Source organism: Sus scrofa, chromosome 13 (genome assembly GCF_054392235.1).
Source record: "Sus scrofa isolate SSC_HxYL_T2T_F1_AM1 chromosome 13, Sscrofa_HxYL_maternal_Yorkshire_Landrace_v2.0, whole genome shotgun sequence".
NCBI classification, from domain to species: domain Eukaryota; kingdom Metazoa; phylum Chordata; class Mammalia; order Artiodactyla; family Suidae; genus Sus; species Sus scrofa.
The window spans coordinates 215,698,144-215,722,922 of NC_139395.1; the positions used below are offsets into that span (position 1 = coordinate 215,698,144).

General features: G+C 49.5%; 1 long non-coding RNA gene across 4 annotated transcripts; it reads right to left on the minus strand.

Annotated features, from left to right (window-relative positions):
- Positions 1-1,724: 1,724 nt before the first annotated feature.
- LOC110256484 (uncharacterized) lies at positions 1,725-24,763 on the minus strand. 4 transcript variants are annotated; one of them, XR_014825192.1, is made up of 5 exons: positions 24,676-24,763; positions 16,221-17,146; positions 10,979-12,556; positions 8,937-9,094; positions 1,725-6,217 (listed from the first exon to the last, which is right to left on the minus strand). It is a non-coding gene; the product is annotated as an uncharacterized LOC110256484 (long non-coding RNA). The 4 variants fall into 4 exon arrangements; XR_014825191.1 differs by having other exon boundaries at positions 8,930-9,094; XR_014825193.1 differs by lacking the exon at positions 1,725-6,217 and having other exon boundaries at positions 8,855-9,094; positions 12,328-12,556.
- Positions 24,764-24,779: the final 16 nt, after the last annotated feature.

Genomic DNA, 24,779 nt, shown 5'->3' on the forward strand with positions numbered 1-24,779 from the left:
CGCAGTCCCTTTGAAGGATCTCTCCAGATAATTCAGGTTCTCAGGTCAACTGCCAGGTGTCAGTCTCAGGTGATTCTAGCAGCTTCTGCTCCCTCTGACCGCTCCTTTCCCTGGTGTTGGCAATGACCCAGCAGCTGCCTCACTGGTTTCCCATGTCACAGCCTAAGTCCACAGCGTCCCCTGCCCTCAGGGACCCAGTGCCTGGCATTATGAAAATGTTCCGCCCAGGCACACACACACACTCACCCTTCACCCATTCCCTGTTGGGCTGGAGAGGGGACATCTAGGCTCCATTCAGGGCTGGGGGCATGGTCACCATCTCTCTTGCCCTCCCCCCCACATCCTAGTGGCGTCAGTGTTTTGTCTTCACAAAGACTCCATTCCCTCACGTCTGGTTTTTTGTGGACCAAACATGAGACCCCAAGAGGGGCCCGCAAGCCTGACTGGATACACGTGGGTTACGTCCAGGCATGACCCCAATCCATCCCTCATCCAACAAAATTCACTCTGACAACTGCTTGAGGTCCCTTCTCCGTAATGAGTCTTTCCTTCCTGTTGTCACGTCCAAAGAGAACAGTCCCTTGTGCCTATTTTGTCTGTTTCAGAATCTTTTCCTCCGTCCCAGTTCTCTAGCCACGTGCTGTCAACCTAAAGGAGTTGCTTTTGAGGGTGTCTAATCAAATGCAGAAACAGGAGAGGACTCTGGAACCCAGGGGAGAGCAGGGTTGCACACGCAATGAAACCGGATGGAGGAGGGTATCTATGCAGACAAAGGGATGAGAGGAAAAGCAGAACAAGCAAGCCAAAGGGCTGGACAAAGAATGAAATGAGTGGGGAACTGATGACAAATACCTAAGCAGAAGCACAACCCCCGGAGTTTCAGCAGCGGGGAACTGGGCAGGGTGTGTGCTTGGGCCAAATAAGCCTTCAGGTCCCCATATCTGGAAGACCATAAAGCAAGAGGATATTGACACTGGCCACCAGCCTAGTGCCTCTGTGATGCCTGACCCAGCTTCACCAGATCTGCCCAGGCTGCCAGCCTCCTGACCTCAGCCCCAGCTGGAATGGCCCCAGGGAAGTCTCCTGCCATTCTCACCATCCCCAAGCCCCTCTTGGCCTCCCCCCAGGGGTGAGACCCTAGCCCAGCCTCCATTGTGCCTCCCAAAGCAGGAACTGCATTGATTTTGGTATACCCACGTCTGGCCTGACCCTAACCATGAAAATTCTAGCAACTGCTGGGAACTACAATCTAGAAGGATGGAGCAGTCTTGGCCAGGAGAGACAGTGGAGGGAACCAGCAGGTCAGTTGCTTCCCCTTCCGGCCCCTCCCAATACCACCCCCACCCCCACCTCCACCCACCCAGCCTGTTCCTAGCAGCAGTGGTTGAATGTAGCCTGAAGCTTGGAGTTCCCAGAACTTAGCCCTCCCCTGTGAAATACTACTACAGCCTTCATCGTTTCATGTTAAATCTATATTAGGTCACATGGTTGCATAGCATTTTATAGTAATTTGTATGTTTTTTAGCTACGACACAACTGTATAATAAAAAGCTATATATACTTTAGTAGATGTTTATTATTCAAGGATAGCTTCTTATTTAACCTTTTCTTATTTTTGTATTTTATGTGTGCTCTTCATCTGTATATCACAACATCAGTCCATAGTTGTGACTGGAATAGATTTGGGGGACACGGCGTTAACACACGGCGCTTACTGTTTGATATACCAAATTTTAAAATTTTTGTATCTTTAATTACCTATAATAGGACACCATTAACAAAACAATAAACGTCACTTTTATAACCTTAAAAAAAAAAAAAAAGGTTTGAAGTTCCCTTGTGGCTCCATGGGTTAAGGACCTGGCATTGTCACTGCTGTGGTGTTGGTTCCATCCCTGGCCCGGGAACTTCCAAATGCCTCGGGCGCAACCAAAAAGAAAGGAAGGAAGGAAGGAAGGAAGGAAGAAAATACAGCCTCAAGCTGTGGCCAGCTGGGTAAGGACCTGTCACTCCCCTTCCTCCCTCACTCTTATCACTCCCACCAAAGAAAAGTATTAGCACATGAGCTTTGCTGCAGGCTGTTTCGTAGGACACCTGGACAAGCTTTGCCCCAGCGAGCAGGCCCCCCACCCCCCGCAGAGTGGTGAGAAACTGTGCGCCTGCGCCGGGGTGTAAAAAACCATCGCATCCATTTTTCGGAATGCGTGTTGGAGGCACAGTCGTCTATTTCCTAGGGCGGCTGTAACGACGTACAGCAAACTGGGTGGTTGAAAACAATGAAAATTCATTCGCTCACTGTTCTGAAGGCCAAGTCCGAGATCAAGGTCCCGGCCGGGCTCCGTTCCCTCCCCAGGTGCTGGGGGAGAAGCCTTCCTTTCCCCTTCTAGCTTCTGGTGGCTGCTGGCACCCCCTAGCGTTCCTTGGCTTGTGGCTGCGTGCCTCCTGTTTCTGCCTCCATCTTCACGTCGCAGTCTCTTCTGTGCACCTGCCCACGCCCTCCGCCTCGCCTTTAAGGACATTCGCCATGGGTTTGGGGCCTGCCTAGATTATCCAGAACAATCCCCTCCTCTCAAGACCTTTATTTTACCACATCCTGCAAAGTCCCAAACAAGGCTGCATTCCCAGGTGCCAGGGATTCAGACGTCGGCATATTTTGGCAGAGGCGGGATTTTCCAATCGACCATCCTCACTGCCCTGGTTGGAATATACAGTAGAGAGAAAGAAAAAAAGAAATCAAGTGAAATGCTAACTTTACCAGCAAACAGCTCTAGGGAGAGAGAAGCACAGGCAGGAAAAAAGTGCTAATGTTTCCATTTCTGGTGCCGTCTGGGGCACGGGAAAGGTCTCCCTTTCCATCTTCATGTCAACATGTGTTATTTCTTCCTTGGGAGAAGCAAAACCGAATAACCAGCTCACAAGTGGAAGAGCTGGGGCTGGCTGGGTGCCCCTGGTGGGTGGCGGTGAGATCTGCCCACCCAGCCCCTCCCCCGCCTCCCACCGGCTCTTTCCGGCTCCTTTGGGCCCCAGAGCCCCCAACCCAGCCATAGCGGGAGTGGAACTGTCAGTGCCCCCATTTAAAACCCATCTGTGAAAGGCTCATAAATCACACCCTTGGAAAACTCACTCCTCATTATAACTCAGCAGAGAACAACTCTGTGCAAAGATTTAAATAAATGTGAGTATGTAGTGGTAAGTTGTTGGGGTTTTTTGGGAGGGGTCTGTGTAGGAGGATTTTGCACCATATTCTTTTGGCTGTTCACATTAATCAAGCCAAGAATAATGACAGGCATTTCTCTAACTATAGCCCTCTCTCGTAGATTAAGAGGCGGAGTTCCCTTCTTGGCTCAGTGGTTAACAAACCCAACTTGGATCCATGAGGATGCAGGTTTGATCCCTGGCCTCGCTCAGTGGGTTAAGGATCTGGGCTGTTACCATGAGTTGTGGTGAAGGTCTCAGACATGGCTCGGATCCTGCGTTGCTGTGGCTCCGGCATAGGCTGGCAGCTGTAGCTCTGATTCGACCCCCAGCCTGGGCACTTCCATATGCCATGCATATGGCCGTAAAGAGCAAAAAATAAATTAAAAAATAAATAAAAATTTTTAAAAACTCAGTGGACACATTAAACAGTAGGTTACAGTGTTAAAGGGAGAATCCATGGACTGGAGAATACATCTGAAGAACTTAGAATACAGCAGAAAGAAAGAGATAAAGACGTGAAAGAGTATAAGAGATATGGAGTTCCCTTGTGGCACAGCAGATTAAGGATCCAGCATTGTCACTGCAGCAACTCGGGTCACTGCTGAGGCATGGGTTTACTCCCTGGCATGGAAACTTCCCCATGCCATGGGTGTGGCCAGAAAAAGTCAGAGTTTCCATCATGGTTCATGGAAACGAAACCAACTAGTATCCATGAGGATGCAGGTTCAATCCCTGGCCTTGCTCAGTGGGTTAAGGATCTGGCGTCGCCATAAGCTGGGGTATAGGTCACAGATGCAGCTCAGATCCCGAGATGCCTTGGCTCTGGGGTAGGCTGGTGGCTACAGCTCCAATTCGACCCCTAGCCTGGGAACCTCCATAGGCTGCTGGTGTGGCTCCAAAAAGACCAAAAAAAAAAAAAATGTATAGGAGATATGGAGGAAAGAATGAGAAAGTCTAGCACAGACCTTGGCAGACTTATGAGCCATGTGCCAAATCCAGCTGGCCACCTGTTTTGTAAATAAAGTTTTATGGGAGCCACCACACTCGCATGTGTACTGTATAAGGCTCCTTTCACACTGTGATACAGCTGAGTAGTCATGACTGAAACCATGTAGCCTTCAAAGCCCAAACCATTTACTCACTGGCCTTTTATAGAAAAAAAAAAAAATTGCCCCTGGAGGAGTACGTACATGACTGGGAACCCAGGAAGAAACGATGGGGAGAAAGGGAGAGAAGTAATATTTTAAAAGATTAAATTTGGAGTTCCCATTGTGGCGCCGTGGTTAATGAATCCGACTAGGAACCATGAGGTTTCGGGTTCGGTCCCTGCCCTTGCTCAGTGGGTTAAGGATCCGGCATTGCTGTGAGCTGTGGTGTGTGTCGCAGACGCGGCTCAGATCCCATGTTGCTGTGGCTCTGGTGTAGGCTGGCAGCTACAGCTCTGATTCGACCCCTGGCCTGGGAACCTCCATGTGCCATGGGAGTGGCCCTAGAAAAGGCAAAAAAGACCAAAAAAAAAAAAAAAAAAAGATTAAATTTAAAAGCTGACTAAATTTTCCAAAACTGTTTAAAATATGTCACCACATCACTGGAGAGTAAAATGTATTCCTAGCAAGATAGAGAAAAAGGGTCATGCTGGCAAGATACATCCAAGTCCTCGTCCCCAGTACCTGCGAATGTGACCTTATTTAGGAATAGAGTTTTTGCAAATGTTATTAAGCTAAGGATCATCCTGAATTTAAATGGGCCCTAAATTCAACTGTTAGCCTCCTCATAAGAGAAAAAGGAGAAAGAGAGAGCCAGAGAAAGGGAAGGCTATCAGTGGCAGAGATACAGGGGGAGTTCCCATTGTGGCTCAACAGGTTAAGGACCTGACATTGTGAAGATGCATGTTCGATCCCTGAGCTTGCTTAGTGGGTTCAGGGTCTGGCATTGCTGTAAGAGGCGGCAGATGCAGCTCAGATCGAGTGTGGCTGTGGCTGTGGTGTTGGCTGGCAGCTGCAGCTCTGTTTTGACCCCTAGCCAGGAACTTCCATATGCTGCAGGTATGACCCTAAAATGCAAAAACAAACAAATAAAACAGACACAGGGAAGAAGGCCATGTGAAGGTAGAGGCAGAGATTGGAGTGAAGCAGCCACGAGCCAAGGGACTCTGGAAGCCCTTGGACGATGGCAGGGGCACGGACGGATCCTTCTCTAGTGCCTTGGATGGCAGTGCAGCCCTGCTGATGCTTTTATTTTGGATTCTGTTCTCCAGAACTGCAATGGAAGAAATGTCTGCTGTTTTAAGCCACCAAGTTTGTGGGAATTTGTTACAGCAGCCCTGGGAACTAACCCAGATTTTATTTAGTGTGGTAGAATGAAGATGATTCCAGGCTTTTTGTCATTGTCCACACCAAGACATGTCATTTATCACCTCTTCATTGGAACCTGGATTGGCCCATGATTGTTTCAAGGAATAGACTATGCAGGAGTGATGCTGTGCCAGACCCAGGCCTAAGACTTTAGAAGTCCTGGCAGATTCTGCCTCTACACCTCTGGGAGCCTCTGGCTGCCTTGTGAGCAGTGCAGCTACCCTGCTGAAAAGGGCCCATGGAGAAGCCCGAAGAGTCAGGGTCGGGGGAGGCGGAGAGAGAGGTCCTGAAGAAAAGCTGGAGCACCCAGCATTCCAGCAGCACAGCCTTCTAGCCTGCTTCTGGTTCTGCCTCCCTCCTGTCCCCTTCCAGAGCCTGGTTCTCAGGACAAGAGCCACTCGTGTGTTCTTAATCCCAAGCCACTGCCCCAGAGAGAACTCAGGCTCTACCACTGCTGCCAGGGCGGGGGGGGGGGGGGGGGAGGGGAGGCTGTCCCAGGTGGGTGGCCCAGATTGGATGTCGCAGCTCAGTAGATCCCCAAGAAGATGGCAGCTCCAGGCAATGCCAGGTGCAGCAGAAGAACCACCCAGCTGATCCCAGGCCACGCAGAGTCATAAGCAGACGAGGCATTGACAAATGTTCAGATACCCTTCCAGATATGGGTCCTGCAGGCAAAACCAGGTAGAGATGAAAGGCTGGTTCTTGGTTCCTGTTCTCAGTAGATGAGTATAATAAATGCTTTAGACATGTATGTGTAGGAAATTTACAAAGTTAGCTCTTGGGTCTTAGTATCATATGACTCTGATTTTTGTTAACCACACACAAGGAGTGCTTTATTACTATTCTTGACAAACAGGGTTTTTTTTAACCCATGTAAATAAAGCTATTAATTAAATAAAACAAAACATCACATGAAGAAATATTGAACTAAAAAAATCATAAAATCAAACTCATGTGGTCAAATATTTGTCTAGGGACCAGAAACTTAACCACCAGGTGGAACTAGAAGCAAAATGGCATCTTTTTGCTTAGAGGGAACTCATGTACGTTTCATCCCACAATCAGAAAGGAAAAAACACATCATACCTGAGATAAACAAACCAAACAGGGTCATAAAATAAAGGAAATCTAGAGCCCTTCCTGTAAGATACAGCTTCCTAGCAAACACAACTTCATCCCAGACGTTTGCGATGCTACCGTTTGGAGACTTGTGGATAATACAACAATCATGTGATAAATTTGCTGCTTCTCTTGCCATGCACAGACTAACTGTAATTTCAGTAGCCTTGGTAATTTTGTGGGTCTTTTCCTTTAGATACTTGTGTTTTTATTTGATGATCTAGTTCTTCTAACTCCTGGACACTCTTACAGATCTTTTTCAAGTAAGCTTCCTTTCTACAGGCTTTTGTCTCCAAATCATCCATTTACAGAGGCCCTGAACTCAGGGACAGTAGGCAGAGGAGAAGGTGGGAGTAGGACACTGGATGGAAAACAGGAGAATTAAGGGAGCATCTATACGTGCCCCCACTCAGTTCCCAGCACACGGGAATGAAGTGTCTTTTCCCCAGGCAAGAAATGGGAGGATTTATCCAAAAGGAAACTAGCAGTTTTGTGGCTCAGCAGAAATGAACCCAACTAGCATCCATGAGGATGTGGGTTCGATCCCTGGCCTCGCTTAGTGAGTGAAGGATCAGCATTACCTGAGCTGTGGTGTAGGTTGCAGACTAGGCTCAGATCTGGTGTTGCTGTGGCTGTGGTGTAGGCCAGTCACTGTAGCTCCAATTCAACCCCCAGCCTGGGAACTTCCATATACTGCACTTGTGACCCTAAAAATTAAAAAAAAGAAAGAAAGAAAATGAAACTAAAAGACCCCAGTTAAAACACTTAGAGGTACTAATTGTTGGGGCCTCTCAGTCACCCCATGTGACTCAGCTGCCCACATGTCCTTCCAGAATGCACAGAGCTTCCAGTCGGACCCCTCCTTTGACTCATGGAAATGCCAAGATCATACCCTTTTGTTTGTTTGTTTTGCTCTCTGTTTTTGTTCAATGTTCTGCTTGTTGTTTCATCATTTTAGACACCATCCTCTAACATCATGGGAAGAGACATTTTTCTATCATAGTAACACAATAAATAGAAACAAACAGAAGAAAAGGCATATGTAGGCAGCAGAATCAAAGCGGCAAAGAATATACCCCCAAATTCCTAGAACTTTAGCTACCTTATCTGGCCATGTAATTAGTTATTTTGAGATGAAATTATCCTGATATAGTGTGCCCTATATTCCATGACTGGCATTCTTATAGGAGGAAATGGGGTCCACAGAGGAGGACCACATGACAACAGATGCAGAGACCGGCGTGATGCGGTCACAGATCCAGGAATGCATAGGGTCACCAGAAGATGGAAGGAACAGGGAAGGATTCTTCCCAGGAGACTTCAGAGGGAGCATAGCCCTGGAGATGCCTTGATTCCTGGCCTCCAGGACTATGAGAGAAGAAGTTTCTGTTGTTTGTAAGCCACCAAGTTTGTGGTAATTTTTTATGGCAATTCTAGGAAACGAATACAAGCCATGCTACTAGAGAGGCAAAAATTAGAATCCACAGACCACAAGGGAGGAGGGTCCCTGAGACTTCTGAGGCTCAGGATTTAAAAAAGTTTTCAATGGAGACCTCACAGCTATACCCTGAATCAAAGGGAAATTAGATTTAGTCTGAACACCAAACTACATCTCGAGAATGAACAATGGAGAAAATTGCACATGAGACATGTGAAAGGTATAACATAGGTATAACTGGAGTGAGGAAAAGATGAGGGAGAGTATGGGGAGAAGTGATGTTTGAAGATACACTCGCTGAGAATTTTCCAAAACCAAGGAAAGACATCAGACCACAGATTCAACCATGATAAGTACCAAGAAAATTATTTCTTGGCAAGTCAGTAAAACTAATGGCTAAAAAGACCCACAATTCAAAACAAAGAATCCCATAAAGGCAGCTAAAGAAAAGGAAAAAAAAAAATGCGTTATATTCAAAGGAGCAACAAGCGGACTGTCGACTTTTCTACAGGAACAATGGAAGCCAGAGGACAATGAAATAGGAAGAGAATTGCTTCATCTGGAGGCAAAGAAGTACCTACAAAAACCCTGCAGCAGACATTGTGTTTAATGGTGAAAGCAAGCTTTTTCTCTTGGGACCAGAAATGAGGTAAGGATGCTGGTTTTAACTACTTCCCTTCAAAATAGCATTGGAGGTATAGGAGGACCATAAGGCAATGGATAAATAAAATAAAAGATACAGTGATTGTAAAGCATGAAATAAAATTGTAATTATCAGCAAACAACATGGGCATTCTTTGGACAACTTGGTAGAACAAACCTCTCACCCATCCCTGTTGCAAATAGAGAGTGTGTCCTGGTGCAGAGGTCATAATCCTTTGGGGGAGCCCACCAGCTGTGGGAAGGAGGTAGGCCTGTCTTGATTTGGTGCAGGCCCACTGTCCCACCATGGGGCCCTTGGACACTGGAAGAGTCCATACTCAGCCTGAAAGCAGAAAATAACAAGAGCGGATGATTCTTCTTGGCAGTCCCTGCTTTGTCTATAATGCACCCCTGAAGTTGTGCACTGGGGTCAAATCTGCGGGGCTGGAAAAATAGATGTACCCTTGGAGAAAACTTCCAGAGATCCTAACTTACACTTTCTTCTCCAAATATGTTTTTAAATTTCCATGTGGTTTGGTATGTATTTCTGAAAGAAAGAAACTTTTTTTTTTTTCTTTTTAGGGCTGCACCTGCGGCATATGGAAGTTCCCAGGCTAGTGGTTGAATCCAAACTACAGCTGCTGGCCTACACCACAGCCACAGCAATGAGGGATCCAAGCCACAACTGGGACCTACACCACAGCTCACAGCAACACCAGATCCTTAACCCACTGAGTGAGGCCAGGGATCAAAAACCACATCCTTATGGATCCTAGTCAGGTTCATTAACTGCTGAGCCACAAAGGGACCTCCAGAAAGATAAGAACCTTTTTAAAAAATATGTAACTACGGGATTTCCCATCATAGCTCAGCAGTAATGAACCCGACTAGTAACCATGAGTATGGGGGTTCAATCCCTGGCCTCGCTCAGTGGGTTAAGGATCTGGCATTGCCGTGAGCTGTGGTATAGGTTCCAGAAGCAGCTCAGATCCTGCATTGCTGTGGCTGCGGTGTAGCCCAGCTGCTGCAGCTCTGATTTAACCCCTAGCCTGGGAACTTCCATTTGCTGCATGTGTGGCTCTAAAAAGCCCCCCCCCCCCAAAAAAAAAAGCAACTACAGTATTTTTAAAAAAATTTTTTAAAAATGACATTGCTTTGATAACATCAAACATCCAGTCAGTTTTCACATGCCCCTGATTTCCTCATAGATTTTTACAGGTGATTTGCCTGAATGAAGATGCACAGTCCATAGAGTTTACATATGGCAGATGTGTGTCTTCATGTCTTTTCATCCAGATTCCCTTCTCCCTCCCCATTTTTCTCATCATTTATTTGTCAAAGAAACTGGGCTGTCTTCCAGATTTGCTGGTAGCAAAACTGGTAGTTAGAAAGGTCGAGTTAGAAACTGAATCAAATTCAGCATTGATGTTTTGGGTAAGACTCCTTTATAAAGGATAAATACCCCAACAGGAAGTACATAAGATCTCCAAGTTATTCTGGAGCCTCTCTCTCCCTCTCCCTCTCTCTGTCTCTCTCCCCACTTCCCCTTGCTTCCATAAATGAAGTTCATAATTGGATCAGAGCTTTACAACACGATGTATCTTAATTCTTGCCTGCTGTCTTTTTTACCCGGGAGAATCAGAATACTCGTGGAGAGAGAAATTTCCCCTTGTTACCTATTTGTTTATTCCACACGTAATGCTACTGTTGTGGCATCTCAGGCTTGTTCTTTTCTGCTGTTCTTTTCCTTCACAACTGACTCTACAGTTGGGGAGTGTAATTTCCTGGGGTGTGTGCTTGAGTCTAAAGACCCATACTTTCACAATATCTAAGATTCCTTTCTAATGCTGTTGCATTGCATTTCTGAGGTTTCTGCTTTCCTTTCTCCATTCTCCACTAACTCTCCTAAATTGTTTAAGAAAGGATGCAATAAAATATTCAAAGAGCCCGTTGTGGCTCAGCTGTTAGCGAACTCCACTAGCATCCATGAGGACGAAGGTTCCATCCCTGGCCTCGCTCAGTGGGTTAAGGATCTGGCGTTACCGTGAGCTGTGGTGTAGGTCGCAAATGCAGCTTGGATCCCGCATGGCTGTGGCTGTGGCTGTGGCTGTGGTGTAGGCCGGCGGCTACAGCTCCAATTGGACCCCTAGCCTGGGAACCTCCATATGCAGTGTGCGCGGCCTTAAAAAGACAAAAAAAAAAAAAAAAATCAAAGGATTACACAAACCTGACTGAAAGCAAAGACCACAACGTGCTGAAGTTTACGGGCTTCACAGGGACGACTGCCGGACAACAGTTCAGAAAGGTCCTTCACCAGCTGATGCGCCTGAGGCCGGCTGTGATGGGGTGTGTACAGCAAGTGGGCAGACAATGCATAAAGTCTATGCATGAGAGTCGGGCATCTTATATATCCCAGGACTGCGCTCAGCTAGAGTCCTTCTGTCCGCAGCGGCCTCAAGGCAGCCAAGATCTTACTCCTCTGGAAGCACAGGCATCTCCCCTCAGCATGGAAAGTCCTCATTTCCAGGACTAAGGAAGAAATCTGGGTAGACGTGGAAACCTCCTGTGGATACTCACTCCCTTATTCCAAGCAATTGACATTCAACCCGTGTGTCTTTCAACTCACAATATCGAGGGACATCCAAGTATTTTGTTTATTTTACGGTTATTGCTGTAGCCTTTTAGCATTTGACATTGGGAGTCGAACTCATGTTTAATGCATGAACCGGGGGAAATTTTGATTGATAGGCCAGATGGCTAATTGGTTAAGAAATCACTTACAATGATCAGGCTAGACTTAAAACAGCGGAAACCCTCTAGTGTGTAAGTAGCAGGTCTTCTGCAGAATGAATATCTCACCAAGTACTTTGCAGGAAAGGAAGCCTCTCCGAGTGAGTAATCTTGGCTTTGACTCATGCTCCTCCTGACCCATTAAATTATACAAGGGCATCAGTCATTGAAAGCTAAAATTAACACTTGTGGGTCTCGCCAGAGAGTTCTGATACGTCCAGTGGGAACTTTCCATGCGCTTGTGACAGACTAGCATCCACTGCTGTTGCCATGGGGAAAAAAATAAGAATTGAGTTTCCTGCCTCGGTGTTTCCAGCAGTTGCCAAAGTGGGCAGCCTGCTTGGCCTTTGGTGACAACTCCGCTCTGGTAACACTGACTCAACAACTATTTATTGGCCATCCACTGCACGCCCGGTGCGATCCTGGGTGCTGGCAGTAAAAAGGGACATGGGACAGACAGGAGGTTGGGGCCCCCAGACCAGCCCCAGCACTCCTTTGCCACAGGGTTCAGGGCCACGTCTCCAAAACCAAGTCAATTCTAGGCACAGGAAGAGTTCCCAGTGAAAGCAACACTCCACACCAAGCAAGTAAGAGCTGGATTAAATCCCTGCTCTGTCCCTTACCAGCTGTGTGGCATGAACCTTTGGTCATTTAGAAATGGCCAGAATGGAAGAGGCAGCAGTCAGGACGGCTGAGTGAAAGGGAGAGCTGAGGGTGACCGCATGGTTGTAATTTCTTTTCTTTCATCAGAGTGTAACTTTCATATAGTTAAATAGCATAACATACCCAAGTCTTAAGGATGCAGCTTGATGAAGTTTTCACTTGAATCCCATGTAACCACCACCCAGACTGAGGCGTAAAACATGTCCATCACCCAGGAGGTGTAATTTTTAAAGTGAAAATTCCCAAAGTCAAACCTCAGGACCCTGATTAGGTCACCACAAGCCGTGCTGCCAGCTGCAGAGTTGCTTCCTGACGAATGGAGATCAGCTTATAGTTTCATCCTTCTGGTGACCTAGAGCAATATTTGTAAATCGGTCAGCTGGAGGGAGTTCCCATTGTGGCTCAGCTGGTTAAGAACCCAACTAGTATCCATGAGGATGGGAGTTTGATCTCTGGCCTCTCTCAGTGGGTTAAGGATCCGGCTTTGCCATAAGCTGGGGTGTAAGTTGTAGTCGTGGCTTGGATCTGGCGTGGCTACAGCCATGAAGTAGGCTGGCAGCTGCTGCTCAGATTTAACTCCTAGCCTGGGAACTTCCATATGTTATGGGTGCGGCCCTACAAAGACAAAATAAAATAGAATAATCTGCTGGACGTGGGGGTACAGATGAAGTCTGTAAATCTGGCTTGGAACAGAGTTTAATGTGTACCAAGCTAACTGGCCAAGCTGATAAAAAAGCTACGATCTTACCCTCTCCTAACACCAAACTTAAACGTACAAGTTCCTCCCGCCAGATTTTTCTTGTTATAAAATTTACTAAGTATCATAAAATTACTATGCAGCCAACTGTAAAAGTTAGAGGGATATTATTCATTGTAGCCCCAAAGTGAAAACAACACAAAGGACCATCAATGAGAGAATGGATAAACACAGTGTGGTCTCTCCATACAATGGAGTATTACTCAGCCATGAAAAGGAATCAAGTCCTGATACATGCTTGTGAATGAGCTGTGAAAACAGTATGCTGTGAAAGAAGCCAGACACAGAAGGCCACATACTATAGGATTCTATTCATGGGAAAGTCCAGGATAGGGAAATCCAAGACAGAAGGTAGATCAGTAGCTGCTTAGGGCCAGTGGGTGGGGAGCAGTATAGGAAATTGGTAGATAAGGAGGTTTCTTTTTGAAGTGATAAAAATGTTCTAAAAGGGACTGTGAGGATGACTGCACATATCTGTGGCTGTACCCTTCCATGGTTGAACTGCATGGTATGAAGTTTTAGTTAAAATTCACAACCTTCTTGGAGTTCCCGTTGTAGCGCAGTGGTTAACGAATCCGACTAGGAACCATGAGGTTGCGGGTTCGGTCCCTGCCCTTGCTCAGTGGGTTGACGATCCAGCTTTGCCGTGAGCTGTGGTGTAGGTTGCAGACGCGGCTCGGATCCCGCGTTGCTGTGGCTCTGGCGTAGGCCGGTGGCTACAGCTCCGATTCGACCCCTAGCCTGGGAACCTCCACATGCCGCGGGAGCGGCCCAAGAAATAGCAAAAAAAAAAAAAAAAAAGACAACAACAAAATAATAATAAAAAATAAATAAATAAAAAATTAAAAAAAAAATTCACAACCTTCTTATGAGGCAGCTATTATCCCCATTGTACAGATCACAAAACTGAGGGTTAAAGAGAAGCCAAACTAGGTTGACACCAAAGCTTGCACTTTTTTGTGTGTGTGTCTTTTTATGGCCACACCTGCATCATATGGAGGTTCCCAGGCTAGGGATCCAATTGGAACTTCAGCTGCTGGCCTACACCACAGCCAGAGCAACATGGGATCCAAGCCGTGTCTGCGACCAACACCACAGCTCATGGTAACACCAGATCCTTAACCAACTGAGTGAGGCCAGGAATGAAACCCAAGTCCTCATGGATGCGAGTCAGGTTCATTAACTGCTGTGCCACGATGGGAACTCCCAAAGCTTACACTCTTAACCATTATGGCAAATACTCATTTTTTTTCTTTCTTTCTTTTTTTTTCCTTGCTTTTTAGGGCCATACTTACAGCATATGAAGGTTCCCAGGATGGGACCGAATCGGACTTCAGCTGCCAGCCTATGCCACAGCCACAGGAACTTGGGATCTGAACCATGTCTTCGACCTATACCACAGTTCACGGCAACTCCGAATCCTGGACCCACTGAGCAAGGCCAGGGATTGAACCTGCATCTTCATAGATGCTAATTGAGTTCATTTCCGCTGCACCACAACGGGAGCTCCAGAAAATACTCATTTTTAAAAAGGCTTTTTTGGAGTTCCTGCTGGGGCACAGTGGGTTAAGGATCTGGTGTTGTCATAGCTGTGGTGTAGGTCGCAGCTGTAGCTCAGATTCCATCCCTGGCCGGAGAACTTCCATATCCCACAGGTGCAGCCAAAAAAAAAAAAAAAAAAAAAAAAATTAATAAAATGAAAAGGACTTTTTTCATATTAGAAATGATTTCTATGGGACAAATGATGAGAAATAGAATTACTAGTTCAAGAGCAGTGAACCTGTCTAGGGCCCTCGACCCCCATTCATAGGCCAGAGTCTAAGCCATCATTGGGGTGGAGAACACCTCCCAGGCAGAAACCAGCTTTTATCCCGTGAATGCCTGGCAGGAGGCCTGGCACAACAGCATGTGTGCAAGTGGGGGGGGAGGGTGGACTCCCCAATTCAAAGAACCACATTTTTTTTTTTTTTTGCCTTTTAGGGTGGCACCTGCGGCATATGGAGGCTCCCAGGCTAGGGGTTGAATCGGAGCTACACCTGCCAGCCTATACCACAGCCACAGCAACACAAGATCCGAGCCATGTCTGCAATCTATGCCATAGCTCACGGTAACGCCAGCTCCTTAACCCACTGAGCGAGGCCAGGGATCGAACCTGCATCCTCATGGATACCACTCAGATTTGTGACTGATGAGCCACAAGGGGAACTCCAGAACTGCATTACTTTTGATGCATCATGTACAAGCTCCTTCTAAGTGAAACGAGCCCTAGACCCATGAATAATGGACACCTGGAACACACTGCCTTCAACCTGTCTGTTGTAGCCACCTTCACACGCCAGGGGACTCACACACAGGCGCCCCAGTGTAGTTGACTGCAAAGAGGTCTACAACGACTTAATCAGTGATGCCCTGGTGCATCAGAGTGACCACACACTGGGTCAGAAATTGTATCCATTCTTTTAGTTTCAGTAGAAGCATTTTTTTTTTTTTTTTTTTTTTTTAGCAAATGCAACTGCTTCCATTTGGATTATTTAATAAGTGAGCTGCCCTATTAAATACTGATGCTCCCTCTATATGAATACTAGCAACAGACATATATTGCCTCCGTTCACCCATGGCCAGGACAAGTCAGGCTCTAAACCCAATGTTAAAGCCTTGGGACCTGCAAAGTTTGGTGGCAGGAAAGTCTGTCTTGAGAATGTCACCTCGAAGGTGTCAAAAAACCCGTTGAACATCATCTGTCCTGTAATCAGGTGGGTCTATGTTCCAATGGGTTTATCTGCCTTTCAGATTCTATCAGATGGGTTTTCCACAGTGTTGCCCCTGCCCCAGGGAAACAAAAAACAAAAAAAACAAAAAACAAAAGTTATTAAAGGTATTTCGTCTAGTGCTATCTGTACCTTATTCACTTCTTGGACTACACCATGCAGGGGCCTTTAAAAGAAGGGCATTACAACTTGCATTGTCCATGTAGAAAGTACCTGGAAGGAGTTCTCATCATGGCTCAGTGGTTGATGAAGCTGACTAGTAGCCATGAGGATGTAGGTTCAATCCCTGGCCTTGCTCAGTGGGTTAAGGATCCAGCACTGCTGTGAGCTATGGTATAGATCACAGATGTGACTCGGATCCCATTTGCTGTGGCTGTGGTATAGGCTGGCAGCTGTAGCTCTGATTTGACCCCAAACCTGGGAACCTCCATATGCCGTGGGTACAGCCCCAAAAAGCAAAAACAAAACAAAACAAACAAAACAGAAAATACCTGGAAAAACCTCAGATGGCTTATGTTCCACTGGCTGCTCTTACATCCCTGAAGAGCTATCAGGTCCTCCTGGCACAGTCAGAGGCAGGCTGGGAGGCAGTCTGACCCAACCAGACCTTAATGATTTTATTTATTCCACATGGCCTAAAAACATGTTTGAACATAACTTGCCATAATTTTTCCGGTGATTTCTATGAATCACTTTTTAATTATGAATAATGTTTTCAGAGACACTCCTGAGAAATTTTACCCAAGGTTCCCTTGACAACCATCTCATAAAGTATCTGAAGTGAAGCTGCTTCCATGACCAAACACAGAACATCAACTCGAAAGCACAGATTCCTGAAAGATCCATTTGTCATCTTCCCTCAGGATGAATCTCAGATTCACACATGCAAAGGGTCACTGAGAAATTCGGATCCACCCACGTAACTAGCAAAATACATTTACTGTCAAATGAGGATCAAAGGACTTTTATACAAATATAAATTTTCTAACTTCACTTGGAGCATTTCTCTCTCTCTTTTTTTTTTTTTTCTAGCTAGAAATTTTTGTTTTTCTGTGGGTCTAAGTTATTGCCTTCCTATCCTCAGCTGAAGGTTTTCAGTTTTTCCAGATCTTCTCTGGCCACGGCAGGAAGGATCCTTGCTTCTTGGCTCAATCCGGGCCACTCAGAAATTAAAATGTTTGTGCAGGATGGATGATAAGCACAAATTTCCATTTCTGGGATTTACTTTAGGAAAATCCAAAGGCTGGATCTCAAACAATCAAGTAAGGTCCAAGCACTCTTCTTAAAGGACAGATGGGTAGAGGTTGGCTGGGGAGTTCCAGCACTTTCTGCAGGTGCAGCCTCCCTGGCTTCCACTTTCTTTCATTTGTCAGAGCTGACAGCTTCTCTGAAAAAATGACGATGTATATACATCAAGCTAAACAGAAACATAAATAGGTCAATTAGCTTTCAATGGAGCACTCTTTACCTTGCTTAAACAGGGAGGTATTTTCTGGCCAATTACTTTAAGTAGACATCGATAAACACTAAAATTATTTGTGCATGGGGAGATCTGGCGCTGAGCGTTTTCCTTCCTAGCCCTCAAACTACCCAGGAAGCAAAGCAGGTTCACATAGAGCTTTCCAGTGCTCATTACCTTGTTTAAAGTGTTCAATAAGAGTCTGGGGCGATCACTTTTGCAGCCAGATGTGGAACCTGGCGCCTGTTGCCTCCCGGGGTCACCGACCACGCACCTCCGACCGTGTTCACCTCCGAGCTCTTTCCCCACACCAGCCTGTATTTATTCAAAAGTTCTATTTCGCAGTAAACTCTTCCAAATGATCCACCTCTCCCAGCCCACCGCCCCACCCCACCCCCCCACGCCCAGCTCAGGGTCCGGCCGTTGGTAGGAACTCTCCAAAATGAAATGCAAAATTGAAACTAGGTCTCACACCACCATAATAAAGTGGTTTGACTGGCTTTGATCCTGGGAGTGGACTAGCAGGACTAGCATGTGCACAACCCCATAAAGTTACACTCGCACCCGGACCACCCCGACCACCCCTCCCTCACGCAAAAGAGAAAGCCGGGACAAGGTGCCCCTGAACATGAAAATCTGCCCGGCGTGGCGCCCGAGGGCTCACCCCGCCTGTTTCAAAAGCTTCTGGGGAGAAAAGTACAGAGAATTCCGTAGTCAGATTAAATAATGTCTTTGTCTACACCAGCAGAGCAAAACGATGGTTGGTGCTATAACTACGATTATTTTGTTTCCGCCCTCCCAAAAATGAAGACGGTGCTGGAGTTAGGGCCAAAAATATTCACAAACCGCAGTTTGAATCCACCCTATAGTTTATCAGCTAAGCGATATTTTTGCCAGGGAAAATATTCTTGAATTGAGAAGGGAAAAAAAGTGTTAAATTTAAAGTCTCTTTTTATACGAAAACGGGCTCTACCCTGTGCCTCCTCCTCTGGGTTATTTGCTCTGGCACCTAAAAGGAATTCTGTCTTGCGGAGGTTAAAAGCGGGCGAAGGGGAGCTCCCCTCCTGGCTCAGCGGTAACAACTGGATTAGGGTCCATGAGGACGCAGGTTCGATCCCTGGCCTCGTGAGTTAAGGATCCCTCCTTGTTCCCGAGCTGTGGTGTGGCACAGACCGGGCTGGATCCCTTGTTGCTGTGGCTGCGGTGTAGGCCAGCAGCCATGGCTCCGATTGTACCCGTAGCCCGGGAACTTCCGTGTGCCACGAGTGCGGCCCTAAAAAGGGGGGGGGGGGCAGGGATGATGAGGGACCGCGGAGGGGTGTTGGACCTTCTTCCTCAGATCTCCTGGATCTCCCTCTAAGAAGGCTGAGCCGCCAGCGTGAGAATTCCACTCTGCATCCGGGCTAAGAGCGTGAGAGCATCGGCTCAGGGGTCTTTGGCAAAGCCAAGATGAAAGCACCGAACTCTTAATTCTCACCAGACAAGCCTCCACTCTTAAGCACCTACTCTCATCCTCTTCTGCAGGCCCCACGAGGACCCCAGGCTCCTCTGCGCCCTTCTTCCCACGTGGAAAGAACGGGGGGGGGGGGGACGGAGTCGAGGCTAGGCTCGTAGGGAAGGACGGGACCCGGCGGCGTCCGAACGGCCACAAGCACGCCTATGAACGTCAAGCACACCTCCCAGCTGGCACGGCCACACATGCTTCCCTAGGTGCGCGCAGGGGACCCCCTAGTGTACACTGCGACCCCGCCGTGAGCGCTGGGCGCACGCGTGCTCTAGATCTTCCCACTCGTTCGTGCGCTGTGCCCGCTCCGTGCGCACCGAGTTCCCTGCCCCCGCGTGTACTGACACCCCCCACTCCGTGCGCTCTGATCTGCTGGGGTTCCCCGAGCCCTGAGCCCTCGGTGTTTACTGAGCCTTTTCCCCGGGCGTGCGCATTGCGCCCCCTTCCGCCAGCCTGCCCAGGCGGCTTTTCTAACCACGCGGGCGGTCCCCAGACTTTGCGCGCGCAAAAGGCGGGAACAACACGGCAAAGCTTGTCTGAAACAACCTGCTCCTGAGGCGGGGAGTAGGAGTCCTCAGTTCCTTCTGCGGAATTGAGAAGACCTCTGGCGACAAGGAAGCCTGAAGCTCGGCCCGTGTCCCCGAGTGGGCCCGCAGATTCCAAAACCGGGATTCGTCTTAGGGCGGGGAGGGCCGGCTAGGGGGCTCCTCCGCCACCAGCCGCGAATTGCGTGCCCTGCCGGACGGGATGCAGTCCCCATCCCCGGCGTGGCTCCCCGCAGTTCTGATCTGAAGTCTGGCTTTGGCGCGCCCAAAACCTCCGACACAGGACGGCCCTCTGCTGTGGGCGTCGCCTCCTTCTCCAGGGAGGGAAGAGAGTGTTCTCAGACACACACCTCTCAGGAAACCCTTAGCATGCAGCCCTTAAAATTAAAGAGAAACATAAAAATCTGCGCGAAGCAGAAAGATGCTCATGCCCCGGGTTGCGGGCGGCTGCCCGCGCTCAGCCCAGGCTGGAGGTGGCCGATCCAGTCCGCCCGCCCGCCGGCCCGCTGGCCTTTCGGTAACTTTGTCTACTAAACGGAGAATGAATTAGCTACCTCTTCGTAGATTTATTTAGATTAGAGACAAGGTTTCCCCCACGTTCGCTTCGCTTTGCAAATCGGCCCTTATACTAATCAAACGAAACGAGTTTTTGTCTTTAAAGTATTATAATAGCCATATATATATATATATATATATATATAAAATCAGCCTGAAGATACGTGTCGGCTATTACCATTATTACCTGCTAGAAAAAAAGTAAGCCTATCATGTTTGTACTTTCTTTGATGTGCAGAAATATTTGTCTCTGGTGGATTGGTTTGGTTTGTTTTTTAAGGAAAACTTTTGGTTGATGTTTTTGAAAGGTGGTTTCAGTGCCGTCGTTAATGAACTAACTGGTTTTCAAATTTCAAGGCCGTGTGAAATTGATATAACCACTGAGGAATTTCAGCACGCACACCGGACTGTTAAGGCTCCTCCAACTCAAGGGTTTCCAGACACAATCCCCAGCTCACTGGAGGTGAAAAGCGAGGTGTTGCCGGAGCCGATGGGCTGCCTCCACCTGAACCAGGATTTTCAGGCGACAGTTCTGTTTAGCTGGGGCGAGAGCACTCTGCGTGGGAGCGGACTGCGGAGGCTTGGGGCAGCCGGGTCATGGAAAGATGGGGGGAGGTCTCGGCGCAGGGCCCTCAGCTCCCCTCTTTGTCCACCCGGATCCCTGGCCGGTCCCTGAGCGCCGCTCCTGGACTCCGGGAGCTGCCTGCTCTCCAATAGTATCCTCGCTGTCCACCAAGGACACTGGATGTCTCTGTGCGTGAGGGGTGTCAGAATCCCGGGGACCTTCCCAGAGATGGAGGAGAAATTGGGGCTAAGTCTGGGAGACAGGGAAGGGAGGCAGAGGAAAGGGAGGCCACCCTCTCACACCCACCCACTCACCCCAAGTAAAATCAGAAGAAACGTGTGGCCTTTTACCCAAACCTGGAGCAGCTTCAATGGCTCACTGTGGCCCTCGCTGGGGACTTTGCTAATTGCTGTAATTAATTACCAGTGGCACTGTTTTTGATCCCTAAATGCATCGCCCTGAGGGAGGGAAAGAAGAAGGCAGTGGGGACTCTGTTCCTTGGATAGGAAGTACAGCCCCAAAGAGCCCCTGGAGCTTCAATCCCAGAAACCCAAGTCATTGCGGACAACCGAGTCCAAGAAGGACCGAGCTCTTTTCAGAACCCCAGGGGTCAGAGTCAGCCTTGGGCTGTTCTGGTTAGGCTACCAGGAGCCATGTGGGGCACCCTGCCTGCACAGAACACACAAGCATCAAGGGACCCCTGGACCCGGTAGAGGAAGGCAAATCTGCCCTAGTTACTGCGATGGAGTCAAATAATCAGAGAGAAACTGACAAATTTAAAAGCAAGCAATTTCTCCAAAGGGGTAACATCCAGTGAAATAATTTATTAAAAGAAAAAGAAGTAAACTTCTCTCCCTCTGCTACTTGAGTGAGCAGAGTGAGTTATTGTCTTGACCTCTCAAGAAATGAATCATTACAAAATAGCTCTGGATATCTGTAATTCCTTTTACACACTGGGTAGTATATCGTAATTGTTGTTCTATCCTTTCTGGGAGCAGCACTGATCCCAGGAAAAGTTAGTGATATCTCCACTGAGCTTACACACATGGAGAGGAGTGAAAAAGCGAAGTACTTTTTCCAGATAGCCCAGACCAAAAACGCCTCCCAGCCACGAAATAGTCATAAACATGATGCTGAACCCAAGCGGGATTTTCTAGAGTAACCAAATCGTGCTGATTGTCTGTGTAGAAAAGGGTTTATAAATCGAATAGTTTTGAATTTCCAAAGTCTTAAGTTTTCTGTTGTTGTTGTCTTGCTCGGCTGGTCGAAGTTCTCCGTAAACACCGCCGCAAAGGTTCGAACCTCTTCCCCAAATCTGGTGCTAGGCCTGGGAAAAGTCCTCCCCTCCCACACCTCCTTAGGGACCAAGTCTCTGATTCCCCTTCTGCCACCTCAGCAGCCCATCCCCAATGGAACATCTGCACATTTCCCCCTTGATCTTATTCGAAAGTCGGTTTCCGCGGGGGAAGGGCCTCAGGTAAGCGCCGGGCGCGGCCTGGGGAAAAAACAGTTGCGGAGCATCTGAAGCGGAAAATCCAAGCAGATGTGGGGCGGTCGGGCCCCGCCCCTTTCCTCCTAGGGCCTCAATTTCTTCCAGATCAGTTTTCTAATGGAAAATTTCTAAGAGGTGGGGGGTATGCGGAGGCGTGCTGGTGCGCCTAGGAGTGCGCTCAAGCGCACGATGCCGGGCAGACCGGGGGTGGTGACGCCCCGCAAGCAGATGGCGCGGCAGGAAGCTTGCTGGACTAAAGGGGTCCGACCCTTCTTCTCACCTGCCCTCTTCCTGCCCCCAGCCTCCCTTCATTCTAGTTCTTCCGACCCCTTCCAAGCCAGTAGGAGAGCAGCCGTTTCCGGGTGATGCCCAGGACTTCCGGGTCTTCCGTTGCTCTGTGCTTCTCCCCTCTGGGGCTGTGTTCTGGGTGCCGCGCTCGACTTTCTACCCAAAGCATAGACTCCGAGGTACTGCCCACGCCTGGAGCAAAGAGCACGCAGTAGGTGTCCCAACCGGTGGGCACCGGCTCTGCTTACTCCACTTAACCCGTGTTTAGTGTTTTTCCCCATGTACACAGAGCTTCTAGCCTGTGAGTGTCGTCCTACGTGTCCTAAGGGCCCCCGGCAGTCCCTTCGGTAGGGAGAGCCCTTGAGACGCCCCCCAACCAGGCTCCAGGGTTCTTCTATGCCAGTCCACGCAGAGGTCACTATTCTTCCCACCTGGGAAATCTCGAAGTTCCCGCCGAAGTAGTTTGGGTACTTTGTGTGGTGCTATGAAGGAGTCCAGGCCCCACTGCCGCAGGCGAGCGCGGGCCCGTGTGTATTGAAAGAACACGTATTGAGGGGACACAATATCCGCTTGGACTTTTCCTGGGAAAGACCGTGGGTCTGAAAGTGTCCCACAACCACAAGTCTTCAAACATCCCATTGTGCCACTACGCGGTTCGAACCGGTCTCGCCGAGGCGAGAACAGCCGCTGCCACTGCGAAGACCGGGTATTGAGATCTCAAGTACAATTTCCCGGAAAATCAGGGAACTTTGGCTTAAGGAAAGTTTCTGTTCCTTTTATTTGTCGGGTTTCTCCCACTTCCGCTTAGCCATGTTTCTGCGATCAGAGTAATCCCTTTCAAGCCCGGGAGGAATTCTCCCGGGTCCATAATTGAGGATCGGAAATCGTGGGGGTGAAGGAAGCGTTAAATCCTCCCGAAGCCAGAAAGGGGCCGGAGCGCACTCAGGGGCGGCCTGCGCAAGCGGCGGCAGGGCCCAGCCTTCGGTCCCTTCCCCCCTGGAGCCTCTTCTCCCAGAAGCTAGGAGACGACTGTCGGCGCAGCCAGGTACAGGATTCCGGGCGGGGAACCGCCTAGCGCCTCGCGTTTGGGCACTGCGTACCCGAGCCGCCCGCGCGCCGCCCAGACCCTGTGCGCACATTGCTGGAAACAGGCAAGCGCTGCTGGAGTGGAAACCCTAAGGAAAAGTCCTGGTTCTTTTATGCACCCAGCTTTTGGTGGGGGGGCCACTAAGTCTGAAGCTCACGTGGCTCGGTGGTTTTGAGCAAGGCCACGGCTGTGGGTTCCGCAGGGCGCTGGGACAGGTGGGGGCCGAGCCGGGGTCTGCGCACACTGTCCCGCCCACCAAGGAAGATAAGACTCCCCCAAAGCCTTCGAACTTCTGACCTTCAAAGGGGGTCCCTGGAAAAGGTCTGGAGTACCTGCTGCAGACTTGCTCGCCGTAGGCCCTGCCCTCCAGATGCGGGCGAGCGAGGCTAGTACCAGGTCATTGTACCGCAGTGAGTGCGCGAAGCTCCTCCCGAGCCGCGGGGAAGAGGCTGCACCAAGAACTGAGATCCTAGCGCCCAGCCCCGCAGCTCCACCATCTCCCCTGCGGAGCTGACTTCCAGACCAAGCCTCCACAGACCCATAACCTCACAGCCCTACAGCCTCGGCTTACGACCGAGGGACCCCAGGACCCCTTGTCCTGAGTCCACTACCGCTGCCCTCTGACCCCGCGCGCCAGGAAGCGGCAGTCCTCCCAGTGCACGCGTCCACACCGCGTCCGGAGAGTTCAGACTTCTAAATGAGACGGGGTTTGTGCAACCCCCGTAGCACGGGATCGTTGCGGAGTCTATACAAGAAGACCCGAGATCCAGTGTGGCCCTGAGGGAAAGTACTGGCACGCCCTACGGCCGGCCGCGTCTCCAACTGCCTCCTACCCTCATCATTTTGGCCACCACTATTTGTCCGCTGACCCTCGCTCGGCGCCCCTCGACCTGAAGCACCCGCCCCACCCGCGCCTCCCTGAAACTCCAGCAGCACCGGATCGCGCTTCAGGAGCTGGTGCTATTGGGCCCTGTTTCCCGCCGCCGCCCAGGGCGAGGCCTCACCGGTAGGTTCGGCTCCCCCGCCCCCTCTCTCCGTCCGACCCGCGCCTCCAGGCCCTCGGAGGAAGGCGCCAATCTCCGTTCGCTCTCCGGTTTCAAGGAGAGAAAGGGCAGAAGGGTCACTTCCGAGCCTCACTCGCGCCGTTTCCTGGGGGGGGGGGCGGTAGAGTCTTCCCCCCCCCCCCCCGGCCACCTCCCGCTTTCGGTTCTCCGACCTGCGAATTGAGGAGGGTAAGGGCACCGGGTCCCCCGGGCTCGGAGAACTCTGTCATCCTCCGCGGAGCACTTTCGCCGCGCCCGCCCAGTACCTGCCCGGGAACCACAGAGGCGGACTCTGCACCCCTTCCTCCCTCCCTTCCTCCTCCGCCCCTCCCCGCTGCTCTGCTTAGCGCCCAGGTCCCGCGACCCGTTCGCCGAAGCCAGTCCCCGCCGCGCGCCCCGTGCACTCACCGCGACTTCCTCGAGGCCGGGAGCGCGCGGGTCGCTCCTGGGAGAGTCCCTGGAGGCAGCGACGCGGAGGCGCGCCTGGGACTCCGGGGCCGCGGCGGGGTCGG